The sequence below is a fragment of the Cebus imitator genome, unplaced genomic scaffold, assembly GCF_001604975.1.
Source record: "Cebus imitator isolate Cc_AM_T3 unplaced genomic scaffold, Cebus_imitator-1.0 Scaffold1080, whole genome shotgun sequence".
Taxonomy (NCBI): Eukaryota; Metazoa; Chordata; class Mammalia; order Primates; family Cebidae; genus Cebus; species Cebus imitator.
The window spans coordinates 17,218-25,200 of record NW_016108395.1 but is presented as its reverse complement, the minus strand read 5'-3'; the positions used below and the strand labels follow the sequence as shown (position 1 = coordinate 25,200).

Below are 7,983 nucleotides of genomic sequence, written 5' to 3'. Positions count from 1 at the left end.
AAGTATTTATACTCAAGAGCACAGAATTTTGTGACTATAATAAAAAATAATATGAGAGACTCTCGGCAAAATTTGATGCATGAAAGTGCTCATACATAGATTGCAGACAAACATATGTACATGTTAATGGAAGTGCCAGTCACACTTTGGATCTTGTAATCAGGAGGCCATAATGGCACCCTGTGAATGCGAGAACCTAGTTCCAATTCAGCTACTGCTGACAAAGCTTGGGTCATGTGCTTGGTCACAGCCTCTGCGAGCCTCGTAATCTTTGTCTTTTATTTTTATTTTTGAGATGGAATCTCGCTCTATTGCCCAGTCTGGAGTGCAGTGGAGCGATATCGGCTCACTGCAACTTCTGCCTCCCGGGTGTTGAAAATTTGTGCTTTGAATGAAGAGATCCCCCAGACATGCTTTGTGTTGGCAACGTGGCTGTTTATTCACCTGGGTGCAGGTTGGCTATGGCCGAAAAGGGGATTAGCAAAGGGTAGTGGGATAGGAGTTGGTTTTACAGGTTTGGGGCGGGCAGTGGAAAGTCACAGAGTAAGATCAGTTACAGTACTGGGGTAGGGGCCAGGAGTGTACAGGACCACAAGTTCAGTTACAGTGGCAGCTGGGGTGAGGCAGAAGAGCAGTTAAGATGACAGGATGGGTGAGATGCATTCATATTATCATAAGAAAAGTTGAGATGGCAGGGTTGGGTGAGCGGCTTGTCTGGGGAAGCTCCGCTGGGCACTCAGAGACAATGGCGAATGCAGGTGTGGGGTGGGAGATGATCAGCCCAGGCAGGCAGGACTTCAGGCTTGCATACGGAGACCTGACATACCTGTCTTTTTATATATAGAGAGAAAGAATTAGAGAAAAGGAAGTGAGCACTGGTTTCTGGGGGTGACGGTGAAGTTTCTTAAGGTTACTTTGTGCGTGACAGGGGACTGCAGGGGCACCTACAATATTGTTTTTTTGAGTGAGGGAGACAGGGTGGAAATGGGAACAGGACAGGTGTGCAAATAAGGAAGGTCTGGACAATACGTTCTGCCTTACGAATGCTTAAGCTGCTGGGAGACTTAGAGGCACTGCGCGGTACTGTGGGTCATCCAGAGAAGCATCTGCTGATTTGTTATCGCCTGGATGTGGTTTTGTATGTATTGGGAGACTAAGCAGAAGATGCAGGGTCTGAACAGGAGAAGAAGAAAGATGGGTATTAAAGGAGTAAGAATTGGGAGGAGCCGTGACTCCAGTTAGACAGCATCCAGCCTGTCCAGCCAGGTCTGGAATAGCCATTTGCCTGATTCGTGCGCTGTTGGGCTCTGTCTCTTCATTTATTGGTGGCATTATATACGAGGCCAGGCTGCTTTACATAAAAACAACAGTTTTTCTGGAGCTTTGGACCCAAAAGCCAAGGGAACCAGAAAGGGCTGCTGCCATTACAGGGCTTGGTGGGTAACTGTGGAGGGAGAGCTTTTGTTTTCATGGTGTATGAGAAAGCATGCGGTATCTATAAGCAACCGCTCACTTTCATTAACAAGATTGTGTTTGAGCAGAGAACGGGAGCCAGATGAAGAGTGAAATGTCAGCTGTAATTGCCTGGAGGAAAAGTAAACCAGCAACTTAAAGAAAAGCAGGGCATGTAAAAGTAAATGAGCGCAGTGAATTTGGGCACAGTTAGGAAATAATAGAAACAGACTTTCTGAGGTGCAGTTTAAGCAATAGGGGCGACTGCTTAAAGCCGGAGATGGCGAGGGGCTGAAAGTGTGTGAGGTGTAAAGAGAGCTTTGGAGGCAGTGAGAGCTAGAGGGTAAGTGGGGCGGAGCCTGTGATTTTAAGGGATTCTAAGAGTATCAGGGGCGTTGTCATGAGGGCCTGCCCAGAGCTGTGAGGATAAGTTGTTTGGATAAAAAGGCTGCAGGCCATGGGCCTGGCTCCTATATGAGAATCCTGACCACACAGCCCTGGACTTTAGCAGTATAGAATGAAAAAGTGTTGAGACAGGTTGGGGAGAGCTAGGGAGGGAGCAGTTTTTAGAGCTGTTTTTTAAGGAGCAAAAGGAGGAGTGAGGAAAGGATTTAGGATTAATAGAGGAGTTGGATAAGTTTTCTTTAGTGAGTTTATACAATGGTTTAGTTAGAATAGCAAAACCTAGTATCCTGAGGTGAAGTAGCAACCACACCCAGGAAGGAGGGAAGCTGTTGTTTGGTGGAGCGGGTTGGGGTTTGGGAAATTTACTGGATGCAGTTGGCAGGGGGAGCGCGTGTATGCTGGATAAGGATTATAACATGGGAAGAAATTTGGGCTTCGGAAGGGGATACGTAATGCCGCTTTGAGTACAGATGCCGAAGAAGCAGGAGGGTGAATTAAAAGGCCATGTTTCAATAGACAGGTGATACACGCTTTACTTTTAAAGGCTGTTGTGGTATGGGGTACGGGGCTGGGCAGGGTAAGGGTGGTTAGGTTCTAAGGGGATGAGAAGAGGTGAGTGACTTGTAGCAACGGATGGGAAGGTGGTGTTTTACACCCTAGGCTTAAGTTTGGGGGATGTAAGGGGAGCTATGAAAGGAGGTACAGGTTTGGGGAGGAGGGTGGCAATAAGGTGTGGCTGTAGCCCAGGAACAGTCAAGGAGGCAGACAATTTCCCTAGGATATCCTGGCCTAACAGGGGAACTGGACAGGTGGGGATGATTAGGAAAGAACGTGGAAGGCAGTGCTGGCCTGATTGACACCAGACGTGGGGAGTTTTGAGAGGCCTGGAGGCCTGGCCGTCTATTCCCACAACAGCATGGCGGCCAAGGAGACAGGTCCTTGAAAAGAAGGCAGCATGGGGTGGGTGCCTCCGTGCTGATTAAGAAGGGGATAAACTTGCCCTCCACATGAGTTACCCTACGTTTGGCATCTGTGAAGGTCCAGGGGGCTTCTGAGACGGTCGTGCAGAGTCAGTCTTTAGCAGCCAAGCCAAGGGTTGGAGCTTCAGGAGCTCTGGGAGCAGCGACCTGAGTTGGACAGTCGACTTTCTGTGGGGGCCCCGCACAGACAGGGCAGGGCTCAGGAGGATTCCTGGGCTGCGGGCACTCCTTGGCCCAGTGGCCAGGTTTCCGACACATGAAGCAAGGTCCAGGGGGTCAGCTGGACGCGCTGCAGTCTGGGTGCTCTGAAGTCTCTGTGAGCAGGTGGTGTGGCTGGGGTTTGTCATACGGAGGAGGCAGCATCTACAGCTCTGAGATGTGAAGCTGGGCAGATTTCTCCCTGTTATTGAACACCTTGAAGGTAAGGTTGACTAATTCCCATGGTAGGGTTTGAGGGCCAGATTTTAATTTTTGTACCTTTTTGTAATGTTGGGGTTGACTGTGTGATAAAATGCATATTAAGCATTTTTTAGGGGTGAGAGTGGAAGTAAGGATGGCATTTAAGTCACTCTGGTTGAGATTATTGGACTGGGTGAAGTATGGGAGGATCTGATGAAAAAGAGCCGGTGGTCGATTTGGGAAAGGTCAGATAAAGGGAAAGAACGTCACCCTAACTATGCCTTAGGCTCCAGCCACCTCTGAAAGGGGGATTGTCAGGCAGGGGTGCAGGAGACAGCCGCAGGACTAACTGTAAGCTGGGCCATGTACGAGGTGGGAGGTGACAGGAGGGGCATGAGGAGGCAGGTTGTGGGCAGAGGAAGATGAGGAAGGCTCTGGGGTGGGGTTATGTCCTGGATGAGGGCCTGGTTCACGGGCGGGAAGGAGAAAGGTGGGAAGGTTGATGGACAGGGAGGATTCTGGCTTACCCGCAGAGGAAGGAGGGGCAGACGGAAGCGAAGAGAAGGAGTAGAGATTAGGGAGGGATTGGTGTGTAAAAAAAATGCCTGGACATAGGGAATTTCTGACCATTTGCCCATGTTGTGACGAAAATTGTCTTAATTTCATAAAATAGAGGTGAAAGGTGCCAATTTTTGGCCAATTGGAGCCAATGTTTAACTTGTATTGCGACCATGCAGTGACCCAGTAAAGAGAACCAGTGTTTACAGAGACGTTTGCGTTTTAGGTTAGGGGACAGTTGGAGAGGTTTGAGGTTCTTTAGAACACAGGCCAGTGGAGAGGAGGGAGGGATAGAGGATGGACGATTGCTCATGGTCTGGAAAGACAGCAGAGACAAGGAGAATAGGCACACAACTCAGCTGCTCAACAGGCATCCCTTGGTGAGCCTGGGTTGAACCTCGTCGTTGGTGAGCCGTCAAAGAGAGAGTCCTGTATGTTACCTGCCACCAATATCGGCCCTGAGCCTGGTGGGCAATTGACTCGGGTGAACATCTCCATGATAGTCAGCCCCTGGGGAACCTGGGTCCCAGGATCCATGACCTACATAGGGCTTTTCTGGTCCCGAACCTCACGGAAGAACCTGGTTTACCTGATTTTCCTTGTGTTTGCGGTGGAAAAACAATGAAACTAAAAGGGGGAGGACATGGGAAGGAAAAGATAAAAGAATGGAAATGCAAAAAAGAGAGACTGCTTACCAAAACAGCGGTGGTGTGTGTGAGCTGGTCTGATGACCGGGGTTGGTAGGTCTATCTCTTCGTGGAGGGAGCACAAGAGCAGGGACGGGGGTTTGGTCTCCTGAAGTAGTTTCCCCATCCCAGGTTTTGGTACCAAAATGTTGAAAATTCGCGCTTTGAATGAAGATACCCCCAGACAGGCTTTGTGTGGGCAACGTGGCTGTTTATTCACCTGGGTGCAGGTCGGCTAAGGCCAAAAACGATGTTTGAAAAGGGCAGTGGGATAGGAGTTGGTTTTACAGGTTTGGGGCAGGCAGTTGAAAGTTACAGAGTAAGATCAGTTACAGTGGTGAGTAGGGGCCAGGAGTGTACATGACCACAAGTTCAGTTACAGTGGTGGCTGGGGTGAGGCAGAAGAGCAGTTAAGATGACAGGATGGGTGAGGGGCATTCACATTCATAAGAAGAGTTGAGATGGCAGGGTTGGGTGAGGGGCTTGTCCAGGGAAGCTCTGCTGGATGCTCAGGGACAATGGCGAACACAGGGGGGTGGTGGTGGGAGACCATCAGGAGGCAAGCAGGACTTCAGACTTTCAGGTTCCAGGTTTGCATATGGAGACCTGACACCGGGTTCAAGCAATTCCCTGTCTCAGTCTCCCGAATAGCTTGGATTATAGGTGCCCACCACCACGCCCAGCTAATTTTTGTGTTTTTAGTAGAGACGGGGTTTCTCCATCTTAGTCAGGCTTGTCTTGAACTCCTGACCTCATATCCACCTGCCTCTTTCTCCCAGAGTGCTGGGATTACAGGTGTTAGCCACCGTGCCTGACCACCTCAAAGTCTTTGTCTGAAATACAGGGGCAGAGATATTTTTCCCAGGGTGGTCCAGGGTCCAGTGAGACGAGTTATCAGGTCTCTCAGCAGAGTAACTTGGACAAGGGAGAGGCTCCACAGGCGTCCTTTTTCCACAGTTGCTCAGAGTGATTGTGAGTGAGACTGTAAAGTAGCGCAGGTGGGAGAATGGCAGTGTGCAGGGAGGCGGTGACCTGGTGAGGAAGGAGGTCTAAGCATCTAAGATCACCTCCCCCTTGACTTCCACACTGCATTTCAATAGAAGTAAAGGCTGGCGGACCAAGTGCCACCTTATAGATCGCAGGCATGGCATGGGTGAATCTTTCCGGAAGGCATTGTTTTAACTTAAACGAGTTCAAGCCCCCACCCCACGCCTACTCCATGGACCAAGACCATTTCACATGTAATTTCTAGAACTGTAAACCCAAGACAATTTCATGTGTCGTATCTGGAGTTGTAAGCCTATGTAGAGCCGGGCTTCTCATGGTTAGAGGGGCTTGGCCCTTAGGCAGTTATGCCGCCTTGCTTCAGCGCGCCCTCTGCTGGTGGCCGGGGGCATTGCAGGGTCCTTACGCTCACAGTGCTGGCGGGGGACGCGCGCCCTCTGGTGGCCGCCCTGCTGCAACTCTTGAAGTCAGAGCGCAGAGTGTTCAGTGCCGTAGTTCTGCAAATGCAAACTGACATGGAGCCCACTAGCCCGTGTGTTTCCAAAAAGGAAGAAGGTACAATTAATTCGAAACCATAGGAGTAAAATAAACATGGATGCACGTTTTACAACTGATGGAAAAATTCACTTAACATAGTCTTTGCACTTAAAATGCAAAACCGTCAGAGACATCTTAACCGTAGTGACTTTATTTTCAATAAAAGCTTTAGAAAAAGCTAAATCTGGGCAGGCTGCAGGGCTTACGAGTGTAATCCCAGCACTCTGGAAGGCCAAGGTGGGTGGATCACTTGAGATCAGGAGTTCAAGACCAGCCTGGGAAAATATCGAGATCCTCATGTCTACAAAAAATATAAAAATTAGCTAGCATGGTGGCTCGTGCCTGTGGTTCCAGCTACCCAGGAGACTGAGGCTGGAGGATCGCTTGAGCCCAGGAGTTTGAGGCTGCAGAGAGCCAGCCATGATCACACCACTGCACTCAAGCCTGGGAGAGAGAGGGTGACCCTCTCTCTCTCTCTCTCTCTCTCCCCCTCTGTCTCTCCCTCTCTCTCTCTCTCTCTCTCTCTCACACACACACACACACACACACACAGGTTAAATCTGTTGGATTATATATTTAGGGATTGAGAACCTTTGGTTATACAATATTTATGGTTGCAGGAACAAGTTAATAACTAAATAAAGACCCAAAACTCATAAAACTATACGAGTACTTTAAGCAAAAAGCATTCTTAATTTAAAAATAAGTTTTAAAGATAATAGTACGCTTATAAATTATTGTTAAAATCAATAGTAACAAAGAAAAGTAGCAATACTAATAGCCAGACACAAACTGATCACAATCCTTCATAAGAGACAACACTATTCTTAATAACCTATATAAACAAACATTAAGTAATTTTGTTTGTATGTTAATGTACTAGGATTATAGGTGTGATTACTTACTGTAAACCTTAAGTAATCACACCTGTAATTCCAGTACTTTGGGAGGCCGAGGAGGGCGGATAACCTGAGGCCAGGTGTTGGACACCAGCATGGCCAACATGGTGAAACCCAGTCTCTACTAAAAATAAAATAATAAAAAATAGCTTTGCACAGTGGCAGTATCATAGCCAATGAGGTTTATTTGAGGTGCAATTATTGCTAATTGAAAATTTTTTCAATATCCCACCATGACGACTGGAAATATAGTCGGCATTGGCAATTTTTGGAAGTCTCTACAGGGATGGAATAAAAAAAATTAAATTAAAAATAAAAATAAAATGGAAAAGAAATACAAAAAAATTAGCTGGACATGGTGGTGCACACCTGTAATCCCACCTACTTGGGAGGTTGAGGCAGGAGAATCCTTAAAACCAGGAAGCAGAGGTTTTAGTGAGCCGAGATCACGTCATTGTGACAAGAGTAAAACTCCGTCTCAAAAAACATTTTTTTTTCTTTAAAACAGGTGCGTTTCTCCTCTTGCTTACTGAGGACTCCCTGCTCTGTCACTTAGTAGTGGCTAAATAAACTCTTTTAATGTCACTAGACTGTGTGACTTGCCATAAATTCCATTTCGTGTGAGATCCAAAATCCTGTTGTTGGGGTCTGGGACAAGACTCCTTTGCTGGTGACAAAACTATACAAATTCTTTTGTTTTCTATTTTCTGAGACAGAGTCTTGCTCTGTTGCCCAGGCTGGAGGGAAATGGTGTAATCTCGAATCACTGCATCCTGTGCCTCCCAGGTTCAAGCAATTCTCCAGCCTCAGCCTCCCAAGTAGCTGGGATTACAAGCACCTGCCACCATGCCTGGCTAATTTTTGAATTTCTAGTAGAGACAGGATTTTCCAATGTTGGCCTGGCCAGTCTCGAACTCTTGACCTCAGGTGATCCACATGCATCAGCCGCCTAAAGTACTGGGCTTACAGGAGTGAGCTACCTTGCCTGGTCGGCTTGTATCCTTGGTGATTGCTTGGATATGGAGGGTGGAGGAGGAGGCGTGTCACGCAGATATTGCTCTT

General features: G+C 47.8%; 1 non-coding gene across 1 annotated transcript; it reads left to right on the top strand.

Annotated features, from left to right (window-relative positions):
- Positions 1-7,068: 7,068 nt before the first annotated feature.
- Positions 7,069-7,208, top strand: LOC119469943. The gene has a single exon (XR_005198804.1). It is a non-coding gene; the product is annotated as a U4 spliceosomal RNA (small nuclear RNA).
- The last annotated feature ends 775 nt before the right edge of the window (positions 7,209-7,983 follow it).